This window comes from Periplaneta americana, chromosome 16 (assembly GCF_040183065.1).
Source record: "Periplaneta americana isolate PAMFEO1 chromosome 16, P.americana_PAMFEO1_priV1, whole genome shotgun sequence".
Taxonomy (NCBI): domain Eukaryota; kingdom Metazoa; phylum Arthropoda; class Insecta; order Blattodea; family Blattidae; genus Periplaneta; species Periplaneta americana.
The window spans coordinates 71202410-71225201 of record NC_091132.1 but is presented as its reverse complement, the minus strand read 5'-3'; positions in this window follow the sequence as shown (position 1 = coordinate 71225201).

Genomic DNA, 22792 nt, shown 5'->3' with positions numbered 1-22792 from the left:
GAGTAAACAAGCAACACAGAGACCGCTCTCCAGTCGTCCTCCTCTTTAACAGTTTCCCACCCCCTCCTTGTGGGAATAAAAATGGAAGATCCGGAGGAATTTAACATAATTCCGTATAAAAATTCAGTGGAGCAATGATTAATGGTGTATACACACAGACACAGAACTGAAATCTGCGCGCGCACATTTGTATCTGCCAGAAGAGTCCGTACGTTTCGGAGGGTGAATGCAACTCATTCAATTCCGCACTCATTCTGCAGTCTGCACTCTCGTGATCAAGGAAACACGACAAAGATGTTTAGAATCTTTTTGAATGTTACATGACGATGAAAAGTTTTATTTTTCTACACCCCATATGTGGTAGCTGTGACTTTTTGATTTCTGGTAATTTTGCGATGCAAAGAAGTCCATTTATGAGGTGCTGGCTTCTTTTCTGTTCTGTTTTATTGCTTAAATACCCATGCGGTAACTGAGTGATGAGACTTTCAGCCTGCCACGCAGACGGCCAGGGTTCGAATCCCGGCCAGGTCGAAGTTGGGGTTTTTCTCGGGGATCTCCCGTTCTCCCCGTATTAGGCATCTACATCATTCCGTCAACATTTCTACAACTCGTCATCATTCCACGGAGGGGGCTGGCCTAAGGACGAAGGGGTTGCCTGCTTGAAACCTGCATACACAGCGAACCTTAGTGTAGTCAGCCGGTGTGGGTTTGGAAATGTGCCTAGCTTGAGGGTTAGCGTCATAGGTCAAGTCGCAGTGCTGGGCCGTAGTGGCCCCTCCCGTAAATTGCATTGCATTGCATTCCATTATTGCTTAAATTTTCATCTCAAAGCCTTTACTGTTTGATAGTGCTCGATGGTAAGATCAGACTCTTTTGTTCATTTTTCTGTTACAATGACCTTAAGATGGAAATTTATAATATAATCGATGGAACAATAGAAGGTTTAAGCCTCAGAATATAGTACATTATTTGACATAATGATTTCGAAGCAGAAAATGCAACCGAATATAATTTTGTAAATAAGGTCCTGTGAACTGATTACAATTTCAGTGCACCTTGATTAATTTCTTCGTTTTTATGCTGAAGGGATAGCCACAATTATTGGTCCATTGAGGTTGAGTTAATTAGAGCTGATGTCCACCGCTGTGGAGTAACATTTAGCATGTGTGACTGTGAAACGAACTAGCCCGCATTCAAATCCTACTTGAAAGAAGTTACCTGACTGGAGCTTTTCTCGAGGTTTCCCTTCAAGTAATTGAACCTTAATTCCTCGGCGCTGGACTTCGAACTTATTTCGCCATCTTTATCATCATCATAATCTAATCACGTGTCATTGCCATCACTACCATAGCCTCGTTCAAGTTCACGGTGTAGCATACTGTATTCTTACAAGAGCGCGACCGCTCGACGATAAATACCGTATTTCGTTGCATAAATTCCCCCTCGCGTAATTTCACCTCGAGTTTTGTTTATTAAAAGTATTAAAACGAAATTAAATATCGCATATTTTCTTCCCCTCAAGCGAGATTGAAATTCCTTTCAATCAGCTTGTGGTGAGAAGTTTTCAACGGCATTTGTTTTGCATATCGTAAATTTTCGAGTGTGAAAGCCCAGGATCAACGATCTCCTAACAATATACGTGTATATGATCCGTTAAAACTGTACTAACTCTTTCTATTTTTGTCTAAGTTCACTACAAGTAACGTTGGAAAACGTTTATACCGACAGTGTGAGTATATAATCCAAGCATGGGGTTGATCAGCGAGAAAGTTATAAAGAAAAGCTTAAAAAAAGACTGGAATTTCCTGTGCTGTTGATGAACCCAAGGATGATATATTGTGAAACAGCCAAAATGAGCAAGATGATATGTTATCCCGATCGGATGTATACCTATGAAGAGAGTGAAGGCGCCGATGAAAGTGATTACAGCAGAGTTTAGGGAAAGGAGAGAAAGATTTACATTTATAAGCACTTAACCCCTTCAGCCCTGATGTACATTATAGTGTACATTGGTTTTTTTTTTTTTTAGAATGTCTTCGATACTTTTGAATATTTTGACAAATTTAATGTGATAGAAATGGAGAATATTATTTTTGAAACATTTCTATACCTGAATTAAAAATAAAATTAAAAATTTTGGGGCCCCAGGGGTCAGAATTGTCCCCAAATATTGATTTTCTGTGAAGACTTGATTTGGGAATTTTGGATCCCCAGAATCATTATGTGATCAGTTTTTTTTTCAATTTTTTAAAATATAAATTCAGGTCTGAAGGGGTTAAACTATTTTAGCCTATACATCCCTTTAGAAAATATACTCGCATAAATTCCCTCCCCCGGTGTTTTTTGGCCAAAAATTTCAGGAAAAAATGCAGGAAATTACGCGATAATGTGCTGTATTCACAATGTTTTTCCGCGAACGCCGACTGACGACGCATGGGGTGGATGGTCTGAGAAAAGCCTTGGTTTCTCTTGAACCGAAGCATGCGAGTTTCGAGGCCCGCATCACACAAAATCCGCACTACACGAAAGATAATGGTTTCTATAACTGCGAGGTGCGAAGTCACTATCTTTCGTGTAGTCCGGATTTGTGCGAGCATCCAGCACGTCTCATGCGTCGGTTCAGAAAAATGAAGGCTTTACAGAAACCACTCACTATCTTTCGTGTAGTCCGGATTTGTGCGAGCATCCCGCACGTCTCATGCATCGGTTCAGAAAAATGAAGGCTTTACAGAAACCACTCACTATCTTTCGTGTAGTCCGGATTTGTGCGAGCATCCCGCACGTCTCATGCGTCGGTTCAAAAAAATTAAGGCTTTACAGAAACCACTCACTATCTCTCGTGTAGTCCGGATTTGTGCGAGCATCCCGCACGTCTCATGCGTCGGTTCAAAAAAATTAAGGCTTTACAGAAACCACTCACTATCTCTCGTGTAGTCCGCATTTGTGCGAGCATTCCGCATGTCTCACGCGTCGGTCCAGAAAAATCAAGGCTTTACAGAAACCACTCACTATCTTTCGTGTAGTCCGGATTTGTGCGAGCATCCCGCACGTCTGATGCGTCGATTCAGAAAAATGAAGGCTTTACAGAAGCCACTCACTATCTTTCGTGTAATCCGGATTTTGTGCGATGCGGGCCTCGCAATGCGCATGCGTCGGTTCAGAAAGACCAAGGCTTAAGAGGGGATTGCCTACTCGAAACCTGGGTACTCAGCAAATATTCTTGTAGTCAGCCGATGTGAGTTGAGAATTTACCCAATTGGAGGTTTAGCGGAATATGTTTTCTAGGCTTTAGTACTGGGTCGTAACGCCTCTCCTGAAATTAAATTCAATCAGAATTGACCTAATTGACGTGAAATTCCAATCTCTCTTTACACGATGGCGAAAGATTTCCATTAGCATCAGTCGTCGTGCTGAGAATGAAGAACCTGAACTCGACAGTTGCAAGCAGCGAACTTTAGGTATTTGCTATCCTTACATGGATGACTTAGAAAAAAATTATTTCTAAAAGCAGGCCTGTTACGAGAACAGAAGTGTGAGTAACAGAATCGTGACTTCTGAATACGAAGCCAGTATGTTACTCCGTTACGAGTCCTTGAACGGAAGTGACGTATCTGAACGCTGTGTGTACTCCAACGTGGAAGCATAAATCCTCTTGAATATCTGTAGGTCCTTGAGAGATTATAAGACTCGTCGTCGTCATAGCAACGCTGGTCCATTGTCCGCTCCTGCGCCACGACTTTCACTTGTTTGCACTTTTTATTATTGCGTCCCCGTCTAAATCCGCTTCTCTCGCGTCACGTAGCCGCCGGGTCTGGGATTCGATTACCCACAAGGCCAGCTAACCAAAAGACCTGCGCGTCGTGCCAGAGAAAGGAGGTGCGAATGCGCGTCGGGATCTTTGTGGCATGAAAGTCATCGAATTCGACGTCGAAAAGTCGCATGGACTAGTCTACAAGCACCTTAAAGGTGATAGTAAAGAAAATCTATTTACAAAATTATTGAAAACTGTGTTGTCTCCTTATGGAAGTTGGAAAGCGTTGAAAATGTTTGATAAAGTCACGCAGTGTTTAAACACTGACTTGTGTACATTTCAGTTAAGGTGCAATTTTGAAGTTGCGAGTAGACTCAATTGGATGCATAGGAGGAATTATGGGGGGGGGGCAGTGCCAAAAAACTTGTCTGAATGTTTTTTTCTATTAACGTTAGAAAATATTGAATTCAAAAGATCTATATTGCTTTTATTTATGATTAAGTTTCTGTGCTTAAATTGATGAATTAATGTCTTCAGATCATGTGTCTGGACTATAATATTTATTTTAAATGTTTGAATGTAGGATAACAATTCCTAAAATTTTACTTGAAGCAAGTAAAGAGATAGGTTTGGAAGTAAATCCCGAAAAGGCAAAGTGCATGATTATGTCTCGTGACGAGAATATTGTACGAAATGGAAATATAAAAATTGGAAATTTATCTTTTGAAGAGGTGGAAAAATTCAAATACCTGGGAGCAACATTAACAAATATAAATGATACTCGGGAGAAAATTAAACACAGAATAAATATGGAAAATGCCTGTTATTATTCGGTTGAGAAGCTTTTATCATCCAGTCTGCTGACAAAAAATCTGAAATTTAGAATTTATAAAACAGTTATATTACCGGTTGTACTTTATGGTTGTGGAACTTGGACTCTCACTTTAAGAGAGGAACATAGGTTAAGGGTGTTTGAGAATAAGGTGCTTAGGAAAATATTTAGGGCTAAGAGGGATGAAGTTACAGGAGAATGGAGAAAGTTACACAACGCAGAACTGCACGCATTGTATTCTTCACTTAACATAATTAGGAACATTAAATCCAGATGTTTGAGATGGACAGGACATATCGCACATATGGGTGAATCCAGAAATGCGCATAGAGTGTTAGTTGGGAGATCTAAGGGAAAAAGACCTTTGGGGAGGCCGAGACTTAGATGGGAGGATAATATTAAAATGTGGATTTGAAGGAGTTGAGATGTGATGGTAGATACTGGATTAATCTTGCTCAGAATAGCGAACGACAACGGGCTTATGTGAGGGCGGCAATGAACCTCCGAGTTATCCAAAAAGCCATTTCTAAGTACTAGTGCTAAACTTATGCAACAGATAACCAAGAAGAAACTAGCGGGTATGTAAATATAAAGCTCATAAAAAATTCACTTTGTGTGACTAAGGAGTAGTTGGTGTGGTTTCGTGTGCTGTGACGTCAATTCATTGAAAAAGGCGTTCTAGAGTTATTTGACATTCGTATTTTTTTTTTTTTTTTTGTAATACGATGATGTCACTTGTCGATGAGTGAATGGGGAATGGGAGGAGTAATAATTGTAAGTTACGTGAAAATGCGTCCTTGCAAAGGGAATAATTTGGGTTGAGAGGACGTCCCGATGTGAGCTCCAAGCCTGTTTCTCCTGATCTAAAGCATAGCATTAATTTTGGCCCTCGTTTGTATAATTCCTTATCTAAATTACACCCAGAACTTCTAACACGTAACCCACTATAATATAACAAGAAAATTAGAAACGTGTTAATGTCTTCAATTTGATTAAATAAATTTATAGCCTATGTGTATGAATTAATCAGCCTATATTATATTTGTATTCTATAATTTTAGAATTTATATATTTTTTTTATAAATTGTCCTACTTTATTCACGTGAGGTATTATTCTTCTCTATGTTAATATTATATTATATAAATTCATTGCCGCTGTTATTTTAGTTTATATTTCCTATTTTATTTTATTTAATTTTCTATATTCCACTTATATTAATATAGGCCTGTTATATTATATAATTTCACTGTAGCTGTAGTTTTAATTTTAGTTCCTATTTTATTTTACTTTGTATATTCTCTTATATGCTTATTAATAATATATCTGAACTGCGACCGAACACGAGCGCTGCTCATTCGGTCCTCAAATTTTGTTAATATCACTGTATCTCCTTTTTTATATTGATTGTATTATTTTATTTCTGTTTCTATAGTTGTAATTATATTCTGCATTCTGTATATTTGAATTTAAATAAACAATAAATAATAATAATAATAATAATAATAATAATAATAATAATAATAATAATAATAATAATAATAAATAAAAAATAAAAAAAAACTTGTCTCACTCGGATATTCGCACTCGTGGTACCATGGAAGCAAAAGTTTTACGTAGTTTTATTTCTCACTAAAAGAATAACTCACTTCCAGTAGATAATAAAATACTAGCATCTTCTCACTGTATAAGCTTTCGTGTTCTAACTTTTCTCGAGAAATAAGAGATGATGGATGTCGGGGTTCTCACTGTTATACCACAGCTCGAAAATGCCTTTTTGACTTATGTAGTGTATAATTGAGATCTGTAGTTTGGCGTCTGTGTTTCGACATTCACTCTTGAAGAGGTATGAGATGCAGCGAGTAATGCTAACATGGCGGGCGTGTAGTACGTGAATTTATGGCAAGGAGCCACCATGACGACAGGACGGCCGTGTACTGCGGGCTGCCTGTCTGTCAACGGGCGGCGCTCGGCAATTTGTACAGCTTACTGCAGTGATTGCAGCGCTCGGCCGCTACGCAGCAGCACGTACTAAATTAGAACAGGATTTTGCTCCTTTAATTAATTCTTAATTTTGTGTCTTAACTAAACTGAATATGCAGTAAAAGATGGATTAGCGAATATCTTCTCTGTAAAGTTAAGAAGTTAAGGAGGGGGGGGGGGAGAAGACATTATGGTAATCATTTTTACTGCATTATAGAATGTTGTCGTGGCAGAATTATTTTCGTGTAATGACGCTTTCCTGCATGGCCATTTGTCTTGTTATGCAGTTTTCCCTCTTGGAGCAACAGTAACAAATATAAATGACACTCGGAATGGAAATTAAACGCAGAATAAATATGGGAAATGCCTGTTATTATTCGGTTGAGAAGCTTTTGTCATCTAGTCTACTGTCAAACAATCTGAAAGTTAAAATTTATAAAACAGTTATATTACCGGTTGTTCTGTATGGTTGTGAAACTTGGACTTTCACTTTGAGAGAGGAACAGAGATTAAGGGTGTTTGAGAATAAGGTTGTTAGGAAAACATTTGGGGCTAAGAGGGATGAAGTTACAGGAGAATGGAGAAGGTTATACAACACAGAAATGCACGCATTGTATTCTTCACCTGACATAATTAGGAACATTAAATCCAGACGTTTGAGATGGGCAGGGCATGTAGCAAGTATGGGCGAATCCAGAAATGCATATAGAGATCTAAGGGAAAAAGACCTTTAGGGAGGCCGAGATGTAGATGGGAGGATAATATTAAAATGGATTTGAGGGAGGTAGGTAATGATGGTAGAGACTGGATTAATCTTGCTCAGGATAGGGACCGATGGCGGGCTTATGTGAGGACGGCAATGAACCTCCGGGTTCCTTAAAAGCCAGTAAGTAAGTGAGTAAGTAAGTAAGTATACAGTTTTCCCACTGAATTGTTCAATGGATTTCTTTCGTATTCAGTATTAGCGATCTAATTCAATCGAAAAATACTCAATATATAGTTGTCATAGATTGATGTATACACATTTTGAAACACTATTTCTCAGCAACGAGATGAGACAGAAATACGATTTTTGCGGCTTTGCATTCTTTAAGCCCGTATACTACATGTTCAAAATGGCCCCCTTCCGCCACAGTACACTCCCAACAACGACGTACAACAGAGCGACATATCAACTAGATTGTTGCTAATGGAATGTCATTACAGGCATGTTCAATCTGAACTCTCAGTTCCTCTAGTGTTTGTGGTTTTGTAGCGTACACTATGTCCTTTAGGGCTCCCCATTGATAGAAGTCTGGAGGTGCTAAATACGGAGATCGAGACGGGAACTCCGCAGCACTTCCTCTTCGTTCTATCCATCTCTGGGTCGTCCTCATTTAGTGCGTGGACAAGTCTCGGAATGTAAGGTTTCCATTTTTGAGCTCGCAAAATTCGATGAACACTGGATTTGCTGATACCAATCTCACTAGAATATTGTCTCATTAACTTCTTTGAGGACTGTGCAAAAGCTTGCATGATGGCATCGACACTCTCGACTTCAAACTTGTTTCGGTTTCTTGTGATAGTTAACCTTGTTGGTGGTTGTGTTCCAAATTCAACCCTCCAATGTCGTTGAACTTCAACATTCTCCACTTTCCAATAACATTTCAGTATCTACTTACGTTCATCGAACGATAATTGCACCGCCATGTTTGTTTATAAACAGATGAACACGTTTCTATTGCCTTCTGAATCATAAACCGCAAAAATCGTATTTCTATCTAATTTCTTTGCTGTGAAATAGTATTTAAAAGAGCGTATACATCAATTTGGGACACTCTGTATAGGGTTAGGCCTATCATAAAGTGTGTGTCTAATGCCTACCCCCTTCACTTGCGTGATTCGGGTTCCGCGGATAGATCATAGGACAGTGACCCATTTTCAAGTTTCACACCACTTCGGCGGGCCACGTTATGCATGATATGTATCGTGAAGAGTTATGTCGTGTACTAGGGTGAGTGTATGTTTACGTGTAGTGTAGGAAATGAGGATGATGGTGAGGAAGGGAGAAGGGGAAACCCGATGCCGGCACGTAGCCTACTCCTGTCGAATAGCACCAAGGAGGCCGCCTGGCTTAACGTTCCCATCCGACGGACAAATCACTATCAACAGTGACATATGTCTTCTCTTCACATGCACTGCTGAGAGATTTGGGATTTAATCCAGGCATATTGGTGCACAATTTAGTGATTAGAAGTTGTGCACCGCCATCTCTCCTAGTCTCGAGATAGAAATTTTACATGATACTCTCTGACCCCGCCGGGAATCTCAAACATACAATTTGGTTATGCTCTTTATTTTTAAAAAATCCTTTAAAAATTTATTACTGTATAGAGAGAAAATATAAAGTTCCAAATTATTGTGATATCTGTGTTTCTCTTTTTCTTTTTCCTTTTTATACTTTTTATTTTGTTATTTAATAAAATGTCTTATAATTAAGTGGAATGCCCCCTGAGCACGAGTATGTAACTTACTTTTTCTGGGGGTGCTAGAGTGATTATTTTTAAAAAGACAATATGTATCTTTGATCTAGCAACAAAGAAAGTATTATTATTATTATTATTATTATTATTATTATTATTACTATTATTATTATTATATTTGTTGTAGCAACAAAGTATTATTATTATTATTATTATTATTATTATTATTATTATTATTATTATTATTATTATTATTGTTATTATTTGGAAGTTGTAGTCATCTCAAGTATGATAGTTATAATTACCCTGTTACATTTGATTTTAAATTGGTTTGTTTTACGACGCCTTATCAACTGCGATGATTATTTAGTGTCTGAGTGAAATGAATGTGATAATGTCAACGAAACGAATCCAGGGTCCAGCTCCAAAAGTTACCCAGCATTTGCTCTTAATGGGTTGAGGGAAACACCCAGCAGAAACTCAACCAGGTAGACTAACTTGTCTCAACCAGGATTTGAACACGGGCCCCCTCGTTTCACTGTCAGATATCCTAACCGTTTTTCCATACCGGTGGATTGTACAGTTGAGATTTGTGTCCAGTTATGACCTATTTCAGTTGAATTCGTTGGACAAAGTCACTTCTTAATCAAAACAGGATATTTAATGTTTCCGTCCTTGCCTTTTTGTTTAATGAGAATTATTGACTGGATAAATAAATTTTTTCTGGTAAAATATGTGTACAATGTTTCTATTAAGTTTGACTTTATTCTTTATAATATTATTATATTGTTCTTTACTAACTCATTTGAAAACTTCGGCGAAGGTTTTTTATTTTATTAATTCACTCTACGGTAGGAACATCCGTTCTTGTAACAAGGCATTTTTGTTCAAGACTTGTCACGATAAGTCAAAATACTTCCAATTGTTACTTTGTAAATTATTATTATTAGTTCGTTATTTAACGACGCTGTATAAACTACGAGGTTATTTAGCGTCGATGAGATTGGTGAGAGCGAGATTGTATTTGGGGAGATGAGGCCGAGAATTCGCCATAGATTACCTGGAATTCATCTTACAGTTGGGGAAAACCTCGGAAAAAACCCAAACAGATAATCAGCCCAAGCGTACATTGTAAAGGGTAGGCTACTTAACACAATGGGGAAAATGTTTCTTTGAGGAATGTTCGACTGAGAATGCAAACTGCACTTAGCTTCGTCTGAATACATTTTCATCCATAGAGTACAGAAGTGATGCTTCCAAAGCGACTTCGTCAAGTGAGTTGTTAACAAATTTAACATCTCTTCACAAATTTGAAACTGTCTTAACCAGACGATTTTCAAGAACATCGAAGGAGGACTCCGAAGTTATGAAGCCACCAGAAACTATAGTGCAGTGCGAGAGTTGTTTATAACTTGTGAATAATGTGGCAGACACGGTTGGCCTTGAGCTGGCAAGAACATAGCTCATCCTTCTTGACGGGGGTCTGATTTATGTTTTGCTCTCAGGCATATTTCAGACTCTTGAATGCGTTATCAATCCACTGAGCAGGCAAACTTTACGCAAACATCTCCGCCTGGAGTATAGATTTCTTCCTCTACACATTTTCAGTGACGTATAGGCAGCCATTACTCATGACGTCACAACCACTGGGAATTGGGAAGGACGCCCACAGACAGATGTGGAAATGTAATTGGTCGCGGACGTCTTAGAAAAGTTAAATCTTCTGCAATCATTGAGGGAGACAAAAAAAAAAAAAAAGAGAAATAAAACTTCTTTTGGCGGCAACTGACGACACGGCTGTGGCCTTTGAACTTTGAAGTAAACGATTTAATCTCTACATTATGCTTAAAATAGTTTCGTTCCAGCTGTAAAAATGCAATGCTGGGCACTTTTTTGCTTCTGCATTATAGTAACTTTAAAGAAGGCACTGTGAAATGTGACCAGTATTACTTACAAGAAATGTTATCGAGGAAAGAATTTCAAAGCGTCGTTCCTGGATGATGAGCATTAATCGAATCTACGTAAAGGTTAATTTTTTGGTCTTACAGAATATCTGTTATGGTAAAAATGATTTATTAGAGGAGAAAAATTCGCTCCGGCGCCGGAGATCGAATCCGGGTCCTTGGTTCTACGTACCAAGCGCTCTAACCACTGAGCTACGCCGAAGTTCAATCCACAGCACCGGAACGAATTTTTCTCCTCTAATAATCATTAATCGAATCGCTAAGGCTACGTTTATATTGGCGCAACGATAAACGATATCAGAAGCAGTTCAAGACATGATGGAACTTTTGTATTAGAGCGATTAAAAAATATACACTGCACCTACTTGGCCTACAAGATTACATAGCTGGTATAAAAATTGAAAAATATATTTCACAAACTTAGAAAATATTTTATGATGTGTGTCCAAATAGCTCCGGTTTTGGGGTTACTTGGACACTTCACTGTTTTTAGGCATATAACATTTGGTATGCTTGTTAGGTGTTCATGCCACCCCATAATATGTGGCAGAAGTCTTCAGAAGTGTATTATCTTTTATTATTATATAATTACAGGGAAAGTAAGGTTTTTTGAACTATTATTTATTCTCACAAATGCTTCATTAAAAGAAATTACAAGTGACCTTAACAACCACCTAATTAAAAGTACAAAATAAATAAAAGTAAAAATAGCCACCACTCTCAGGGTTTCTGCATTAACGTCCTCTTCAGTCTTGCTTAGAACAGTTGGATGTCCAGCAGGTCCCGCATTCTTTCCAAGTACCTTCCGTACTGACGTCGCCTGAGATACTTTTAATTTTTATGTTATCCTTTCTTCAACATTCCTCTTCTAACTGCTTATATCCTTTTTTCCATGTCTTCTTTTTTGTAATTGATGTAGGGTTTTGACCCTAGGGTCTTTTCTTAAGTTCGCACCAATTTTAACCATTAACTAAGCCTACCTGTAGCAATCGAAAATAGAACACAATATTAAAAAAAGTGACTGAAAATGTAGATATTAAATATAATGTCTCAACATGTCACATTGTGTCCAAGAAGCCCCGCGGTGATCAAGTAGCCCCACTTTACGTTAATGGTTTTCGTGGAAAGTCTCCAAAAATGATAAAAATAGTAAAAACCTAAAAATTCTTACACAAATCATTAAACTCAATGACAATATTTGGGTTGTGGTTACCAGTAATATTTGAAAAGTACCTATATAGGCCTACTTTTCCCTTACAAGTGTGGAATCATACAAGGCTCTTAAAAACAAGAAAATACGTTGAATTATTATAAATTTATAAAGCGCAGAACATAACAGTAAGGTACTTGTATCATCTGAATACAGAGAAGATAAATTGGTTGTACAAGGGTCTTGCGATGCAGCGTTGGATATTTAAGACAAGGTGAAATCAATAACTTCGATATTTGTGAAGTATTACAGATGTTTAGCATGAATGATATAGTGACCACAAGGAAAACAAACTGGAAGGTACATAATTTTTTAATATATAATAATACAAATGTAGAAGTTTCAGTATACATAAGTATTTTTTTACTGTTTGGTAGATTTTTATTCGGAATAGGTGTTCAGAAGTCTGCAGTTTGATTGCTATAGTCGCGAGGCTGTTATTCCCGGCGTGACTCCTCCTCTTTGCTTACGTCTTAGGAAGTCAAGGCTCTATAAAGTCTAGGTAAATAGTATCGTTCGCCATTTTTGTTCTTTCGTTGCCGAGCTACCAGACGAGGGATCTATTTGCCACACCGTTAAACATTATCATGTCGTAGCTCCTATGATAATAAATCAAACGCACTGTAATTCAGCAAATAATTGAGCGGAAAATAACGTTCTCGTGTGCTTTCTACGAACGCCAACGGAGGAGCCAAAATGGCGGGCGATTATATATTAAGTATTTATCCAGTTTAGGAAATGCTTTACATCTTCATCAGCGAATCACAAGACGCACACGTTTAAATGTAGCCGACCTGCAACGTGATTGGCTGCCGGAAATTAGAGCGACGGGACAATATCTCCCATATATTCAATTTCAAGCATAAAATATCAATAACAGTAAAATTCGTTCTGTTGACATATATTTCATACACCCGATATATATAGAATCTTTTACTGGTGTTGTGGTTGTTAATTTGTTTTATTTTCGGTTGGATAGATATCAGAAACCCCTGTGGAGTTCAATACTATAAATTTAGCTAAATTTGAATATTTTTGTAAGTTCCATTGTGGTTGGTTGGGAGAGTAGCCGTTGCGGTCACGCCTAATTGAAAACAAACATTAAAACAGTTTTATCGTTCCCTGGACGTGAACCACGGATCTTCCGACAGCTTCGCAATGGATGGGAGAGGAAATTAAAAACGAGTGCTGAAGTTTTAATAATTTATAATAAATGCTGCATAGTCATTGGGCATCGTATTCCACTGTTGTCATGCATTTTCTGGGGGTGGGGTTGTCTATTGACAGGACACACTACAGTAATAGATTGCAGGGTGGCTGGGGTGGCTGAACACGGACAGTCATCAGTTCCGGAGACGCCATGCTCATGTTTCGTGCAACAGTGTGCCATGTAAGCCTTTTTGTTTTAAGGCTTTTAATTTCCTCCTGTCTGTCATTTTGGAAGTCGCATAAAAATATCATCAGGTACTTCTCTGATGCTAGTGATCCGTTTGGGTATGGATAAAATAAAAACACCATAAAACATTTACTACTGAACTTTATTTGTTGAAACTTTGTGCATACATACACACAAAGATGGGAGATTCCTCAGAGCTCAACATGACCCCCATAGCGTACCCTGCACAACTAATAACGGTGATGCAATTCAACCCATGTCTGTTGTAACTTAAGAGGAGTGATTTGTTGAAAAGCTTGAGTAATTTGTACTCTCAGATCATCAATGTTCCCGGGTTTCTGTGAATAGACAATGTCTTTAACAAAACCCCACACGAAGAAGTCAGGAGGGGTTAGATCTGGTGAGTTTGGGGGCCAAACCAAGAGATAGCTGCTTCTCGTACTGGGTTTCACCTGCGACCTCCTGCATGTTTTTTTTAACACAGAACCTGTTTCTACAAATATTCGATACCAAAACATAATGGAATCGTACTTGGGTACATTACACACACCATACTCACATCGAAATTCCCTTTGAACTCTTTTTAATACTCTCAAATTTAGCATACCAAAGAACACACTGTGCCCGCTGTTGATTTGTAGCAGCCATTTTAATCATCTACGATTTTCATTTGTCCTTTCAGAATATGAGTTGTTGATTGTCATGTATGGAAACTCCCATCTTATACTCATAATAGAACCAGCAAGAAATTTTTCCTACTATCATAATACCTTTATAATAATAAATTAATATTATCCATACCCAAACGGATCAGACTGTATACAGGGTGTCCCATTTATCTTGTGCACCTATTATAACTTTTTGTTTGGATAGGTATTAGAATTTTTGTTTTCGAGTGTTATGTTAGAACGAGGGGCTAACATACTTCAACCTCTGCATTCTGTTCTAGGATACATGCACTAACCTATGGTTGGGATAATTTGATTTTGTAAGGACTTCAAAGCATGTTTTATTTCAATAATACACATTCTACCCAATTTCCCCATCCATTGGGTAAATTGAGTATAGTTAAACTTAGGGTTGTTATGATAAAGAGAGGCTAACATATTTGAAAACGTAAAACAGTCATTATAGTAGGTCACAGTGCAAAAATTATAAAAACCTGACTGGAAAATTTTTATCATGGGTCTCTAAATAAAAAAGGCTGTATTTTATACTCAAATTACCCCAACCCACCATACTGTAAACTGGAGTCATAAGATTAGCCCAGAATTTTGAAGAGGTGTGTTCCTCACCAGGCTAGGAAACAGCTACGGCGGAATTAAAAGAACCTATGAAGGACTGCGTGAAAGAGTTAGGAATAGTAATATTAACTGACGAATTGAATACAGAGGTAATTACAAGAATGGATAACATATGAATACCCCAACAAGCAGTGGCTATAAGTCGAAAAGAACAGAAGGAACTGTAAGAGAATTCAAAAGATTAAACTGGCCAAATATCTGTAACCTGAATTGAAATAGAAGAGGTGGTACGATGTATTATAGTTTAATTTATTTTTTAGTTAACTGGTTGCTTCTCACAGGAGGGATCCTGCTTCGATTTCCGAGAAATTGTCTGAAACTTAGACTGACGGGAGGTTTTCTTTGAGTACTTCGTATTTTTCGCTGTTCTTATTTTTTTCACCATTTCTTCGTCATCGCGAAATAAACTCGTTAACTTTATTAATATTCTCCTGCGGTTTTAGAAACAGTCGTTGTTCTAGATTTCCAGCAAAAAAAACTATAGCGTAATGTTAAACTACAGAGTACTTACGGTACTATTCAAATTTTTTCAAAAATGTCTTCGGTGCTTTTGTATTTGTTGTCAATAACAGCTGAAGAAATAAATATTCAAATAACAAAGATTACAGGAATGATATATATTCCTAGGTAACCGGTTTAAGTCCAAAGCCATATACACACCGGTTTGTTGAGTCGTGGTGCTGCGTGATTGTCGTGGTGCACCCAGCCTGTCCGTCCGTCACCAGAGGGAGAGTTTGGTTCCGGCCGATAAATTCACGTCTGTATGACGTGCGGTTTTACTTGGCCACTCCTCTGAATAGACGGTCCATATTTCATGTCCTTGACCTATCACTGGTATCATAAGCCTCCGAACAACGGTCTGCAAACTGTGGGTCTCAAGCCAGTACCTAACACCTTGATCATCATCATCATCATCATCATCATCATCATCATCATCATCATCACATGATGAGAATTATGGAATAAATTTTTATCCTGAAATGAGACGGCAATCTTGAGAAACTCAGTATTTCCATGCAAAATACTCAAATGAGAATCCTACTGATTTTATTGACATTATCTTCTATGACGTCAGCGAAGCCTAAATTATTCTGTAGCACTTGATGCCTCGGGTACTGCGATGTACAGTATAACCACAGTCTAGTATATACAGTCACGAAGCTCAATACGTAGTAAATATGCATCCATAGATAGTTACTAACCACTAGGATCGCTACTATCGCCTCATTACAGACAATGCGAAATAGTACCGGCACAGTCTATTGTTCCTAGCACCCCCACAACTCAAGCTTCGTGACTGTATACGGAGTGCAACGTAAGGTAGTACATTAATTGTAGGATGTGATTCCTTAAAATATGACGAACAAAAAAATCTAATATCATTTTGCTCGTTTTTGCGAGGTTTTTGAAGAAAAAAAATACTTTTATGTCGACATTTCGATCGCGAATTTTACGAATACTGTTTAAAATACACTGTACGTCAAACTTCACACTAATGCAATGTAAACATCACAACAGCTGTTCAGTTGAGAGTACTACGCAAACTGTCTGCCGTCTCGACAGCGATGCCAGATTTTTAGACCTTCTGTACGTGACTCGACAATCAATGTTTCCAAAGTTTCTTCAATCGATTAATTCGTTATTTGTGAATTTTCTAATTAAAATACTGCTGCAACGTGAACATAACAGACGTTATCTTCATTATACAGGAAATTAAACCGTATTTTAAAATTCGCGATCGAAATGTCGGCATAAAAGTATTATTTCTTCAGAAACCTCGCAAACACGAGCAAAATGATATTATACTTTTTTGTTCGTTATATTTTAAGGAATACATCATACAATTAATGTACTACCCTATGTTCTACTCTGTATACTAGACTGTGATATTACGCAGATTTCCTTCGAAAATATTTGAAAAGTCAAACTAGAAAATAAATACCTAGTAATAATTGAAGACGTTCCCGGAAAAAGGATGTAATATCAAATTAATTAAATATGTAATTTAGGTGTAAAAAATAATTTTGAAGCATTCATTTAGAATAATAATAATTGATAGCATTCAATAGTTGAATAAACTTGTATCCTTGATTAGTCAAATGTTTCTGCTGGTAAATATAAGCCTAACTGATTATGCTGCAGAAATTATTTTCGTTTCTCCTGAATGTGTAAAAAATATTATAGATTTCTTGGTTACACCCTTATTCTGTGAGGTCTGTAATTAATTTTGGTTTTGAGTAGCCTGTAAAAAAAAAAATTGGCAGTCAAATCGTTGCTCCGATAACTTTGACGTGTATACATACTCTATTAAAATTACTGTTTTATACAGTTACCCTTCGATATATATAGGCCTATGTAGGAAGAACACTATGAATGAATGAATGAATGAATGAATGAATGAATGAATTCGAATATCATACACACGACAAAACTGACGTAATACTGAAACTCTTTTAGACTTAACAAACCACAAGATGCATTTCGCTCGTTACTGTGCAGTGTTTTTTTTTTCCGCCCGTGTTATGAGCACATGTTTTCTTATTTTTCTCGTATGATACTCATGTTGTTATTGGTTAGCAAGTTGTCGTGCAGTCTATAAAGATCACATTCGCATTAACTTCAGTTTCGCTTAAGCTTTTCACAACGGCTTGATTTAATCTATATTCAAACACGTGATTCTATATATTTTTTTTATTTATTCAGATTTCCCACCTCTGACGCTCGTTTGTCCTCTTCCACCTTTGAGACATAGGTTATCTTTTTCTGTATCCTTAAAAGGTCTTTTGAAATTTAAATTTAAAGCCTGTTTTATTTGACGACGCTCGCAACTCCGAGGCTATATCAGCGTCCCCGGTGTGCTGGAATTTTGCCCCCTAAGGCGCTTGCCTGCCGATTCGGAGTTGCATTCGGACGCGGGTTCGATTCCAGCTTGGGCTGATTACCTGGTTGAGTTTTTCCGAGGTTTTCCCCAACCATAAGGCAAATATCTGGTAATCTATGGCGAATCCTCGGCCTCATCTCGCCAAATATCATCTCGCTATCACCAATCCCATCGACGCTAAATAACCTCGTAGTTGATACAGCGTCGTTATATAACCAAATAAAATAAAATAAATTTGTCCCGCAGGAGTTCTTAGGCACACTTAAGCCTAAAAAGCCCCAAACATGTTTTCTGATGTTTAACTATCAATTGTTGAATCGTAATAGTCAAAATACTGTCTATTTCAATAAAGCTTCAGTCATCAGACAACTAAGCCAGGAGATAATGAGCTAGTGTAGCCACTTTCTTTCCCCTTTATGTTCCATAATTAGATAGAGAATGGAGCGAGAAAGAAGCATCTGAAAAACTATCTACTGAATTAGTAGGTGATTGGAGGAAATAGAAGAAAAAGAAGCATATTAAAGAAAACCTCGAAACACCTGGCATTTTATACATAAAAATTACTCTTTTCGTTCCTAAGTCCTCCTTTTTTCGAGGACTGCGGCACTCTCACTCCATGTGCAGGTTTTTAACATCTTCGGCGTTTCTGTTCTGTTGCTGTTCCGTTATGCTTCCTCCCCCCTCATATGGTGGCTATTAGGTTACGTCAATTTCCGGCTTTCCCTTTAAAAATTCTCTAAAGTTCCTTCAGTGAAATGGCGGAACTCAGAGTGAGACAAGTGGTCAACAGGCTTGGAGATCGCATATTAAGTTTTCCTCAGTCCCGAACTCTCATGCAAGGACGCGTTTTCGAATACCTTTTAAATCTTTCTTATCTTATTTTCCCTTTGCCATTGATATTGTCCTACATCCGTTACTCAGTTCCGTCATCCGGATTTCTCTAGTGATCATTCGATATAGACGAGTTTACGTAAAAAAAGAGACGTAAACAGTGCGTTTTTTTAATGTTATCCCCAATATATGCTACCCTCTCTTCAGCTAGATTGACACTTCGGATTTCTGTTCTTTGCGATGTTGACATTTCCGAAGTTAGCAGAGATCGGGACCGTCTTTGCCGCATTCGGAACACGAGCTTGTGGCAGTGGATTCGAAAACAAAGCAGTGAATATGACGCGAATTGACGGGGGAGCAACTTGATATTTAACTTGTCGCTATGTATGTTTATTGGATGGATTTCTCGGTTGCGTAGCAACATGCTTCATGCTCCGTGCAAGATTTCAAACTCACGGTACATAATTTGCCACATACATATACATTAAGTGTTCCTTATCTAATACAGACGTACTTATTATATAAAACTGTGTCTCTTATTATTTTATAAGGGTGTGTAGAATGATAGAACTGATTTAGGTAAGTGTTTTAATTTTAGAAATCTATCTGCAATTCTTCTCTATACACTTCAATTGGAGATTTATCTTTCGAAAAGGTGGAAAAATTCAAATATCTTGGAGCAACAGTAACAATAGTAATATGCGTTACAAGAGCGGTATGTTGAAGTTTTGATGTTCGAGGAAAAGTTTGAAAAAGTGAAACGTAGTTGAGCTTTTTTAATTTCCGACAATTGAATGAAAACATACCGCTCGTGTATCGTACATTATTTTGTGCGAAGATCGTTTATTACACACCTGAAAGAGGAATTTCTAATTAGTTGCAATGAAATCTCCATCTTGGTTTCTGTTCAATGACGGCAAATTTGCAAAACAAAAATATCTATCTTCAACATTGTTGCTTTAAAATGTTTTCTGTGTTTACTATACTCCAGCAGGCCGTGATATACGTCTGTCTTTTTTTCCCCAGTCTAGAAATGCGAATTTAAAACAAACGGCTTCCTTAATGTTACATGCATCACGAATGCAGTAACTTTAGTGGATTTCTAGAGTTTACTTAACTTTTGAAAATATTTAAAAACAATAATTAACAGTGCAATTTAGGTGAAATTGCAGTGGTAAGTTTCCAATTTATAATTATTACTATATTGAACGTCTCTAAAAGCCTAAAGCCTAAAGCAGTAAAATCAATATGTCACTTAAGCGGTAAGAAGAGGGAAATTGTTGTGTGTGTTAGGTTGGGAATACTGAATGTGGAATTTTAGACTTACCGCGGATTGGTTTTGTGCGGAAACCAAGCAAATACGCACGATCTCGCACAAATATAAATGACAGTCGGGAGGAAATTAAATGCAGAATAAATATGGGAAATGCGTGTTATTATTCGGTTGAGAAGCTTTTGTCATCTAGTCTACTGTCAAAAAATCTGGAAGTTAGAATTTATAAAGCAGTTATATACTTGGCTCGGAAACATGACGGCCTCTCTTCTTGGAATTGGTAATCTCTCATAAACCCCCATCCTCTACTCAACCCCTAGCCACGTGGCAGAAATACAATAGGTCCCAGCATTGCCAAATCTAGTAGTCATTGCCTCTACCTGTTTGGTTTCACCCGTTCTCAGTATCTTTTTAGACATTTGTCGACGTGTTGTTTTATACCGTTGTGCGCTTCAATTTATCTAATTTATTCCGGTCATGATTAATGAGTGTTGGAGCAGATGATCCGCAGCCAGGCCTTCTGATTCACTTGAAGATCGAGGACCATCACAAGAACAAATAACACCGTCGAAAAAAACAGAATATCTTATTTGCAGAGGAGCGTAGCTAAGAAAACAAAGTGTTAAAATATTGTGTCTAACGTTAGAAATTCTATGCATAGAGTAATCGAAAGTTGAGGTAGTTTGATAAGTACAAATCTTAATCACTTAACATCGGACGCAACCGGCGGAGTTGGTAAAAAAATATATATAGGGCATAGAAATTAAGAATTACGGTTCACCAACTAAAGAGAAAATAAACAAATTAAAATAGAATTCGGTATGATAGACGATTTTATGCGTGATTTACTTCGTCGAACAGTGTGTGAACAGTACGCGAAAGAGATATCGCCAACAGCAAATAAACTTGCGGAAATATATTCTGGCCTGATTTGTACATTACGTTTAAGAATTCAGAAAAAATGTCATTCGATTCTATCCAGCACTTTCGGAATTACCAGGAAAAGGGTTTTTAAGGAATATAGTTTGGGAAGAAGAAGAAAATGCTCATGCTGTTTTCCACTTAACAGCTATTACAGCCAATGCCGCACTTTACATTAAAAATCATAACTTCAGAACTAATGCAGAGCCACTGGCGTAGCTCAGTTGGCTAAGTTAACTAACGATCTGAAGTTGCACTTGGTCATGGGTTCAGTTCCCGCTTTGGCTGATTTATCTGATTGGGGTTTTTCCGAGGTTTTCTCAACAGTAAGTCGAATGTCAGGTAATCTATAGCGAATCCTCGCCTCATCTCGCCAAATACCATTTTGCCATCACCAATCCCATCGACACTAAATAACCTAGTAATTGATAGTGTCGTTAAATAACTAAAAAAAAAACTAATAGGCCTACAGGTTGTTTTTACCTGAATGAACTTCAATAGTTGGTGTAGAAATTTAAATTTTATATTAGGCCTATATTTTATATAACAGAATTTTAAGGTATAAGAAGTGTACATGCCCCCTTAATTAATTAAATCATATTTCGTATCTTATAACGTTCCTTAGGCCTACAGAAAATTTCCATCGAATCAGCAACTAAACTGGCAGACAAACAAATGTATTCTTTCGTGCTTTAATATGGTTTTCGTGTTATGAAAAAATGATGTAAAAGGAATACATTTATCCATGACTGGTATCTAAACTGGTCTTTATTTCACCGTCCTTAGCAACCTAAATAATGACATTATTCACAGCAGTGAATAAAAGTTTTCTAACTTACAGCAGTGAATTAAATATTTTTAAATCACTCTCTACATGACAACTAACATATTGGCATTAATTAAAATGAATAAATATGAACTTCTTCGCCAACAACACATTACAAAGAAAAAACCTACAATTTAAAATTAAATTTACATCGGTAAATATTGTATAGTATTGCACACTAGAGTAAACAGATTTTATGCGCTCGTGGAAATTATCACCCAAGGCGAAGCGGATAAAATCTAATTTTACTCTCTTGTACTATAAATTGCTATTCAATGATCACAGTTTCCGAAAATTTTACAAGCGCAACATCCTTAATTAAGTATAAAATTCTGGAACTTCAATAACATGAGAATGTAACACTTATTATATAATTCTGCAGTTCTTTGTTTATTTAGGCAAAACATGTTAGTGAAAATATAAATATAGAGTGTTTTTAAAATAAGTTTGTTCATTTTTATACCAATTTTGTTTCAGTAATTATAAATTAAGGTATATTTACAAAGATAATATAGTCTCGCTGAAAATCGCGGTTTCACGGAACACAGTTTGAAAAACATTCGCAAATCGCAATGACTTCAAGAATTGGCAACTCGGCTAAGGGTTTATCCCTTGCGCGTGCCAGCAGTTAACTGGTGAAGGGGATGAGGGAAGGTCGTCATGTTTTCGTGCGAAGTATACTACCGGTTGTTCTGTATGGTTGTGAAACTTGGACTCTCACTTTCAGAGAGGAACAGAGATTAAGGGTGTTTGAGAATAAGGATTTTAGGGAAATATTTGGGGCTAAAAGGGATGAATTTACAGGAGAATGGAGAAAGTTACACAACGCAGAACTGCACGCATTGTATTCTTCACCTGACATAATTAGGAACATTAAATCCAGACGTTAGAGATAGGCAGGGCATGCAGCACATTTTCGCGAATCCAGAAATGCGTATAGAGTGTTAGTTGGAAGGCCAGAGGGAAAAAGACCTTTGGGGTAGCCGAGACGTAGATGGGAAGATAATATTAAAATGGGTTTGAGGGAGATGGGATATGATGACAGAGACTGGATTAATCTTGCACAGAATAGGGACCGGTGGCGAGCTTATGTGAGGGCGGCAATGAACTTGCGGGTTCCTTAAAAGCCATTTGTAAGTAAGTAAGTAACACTGCAGGTC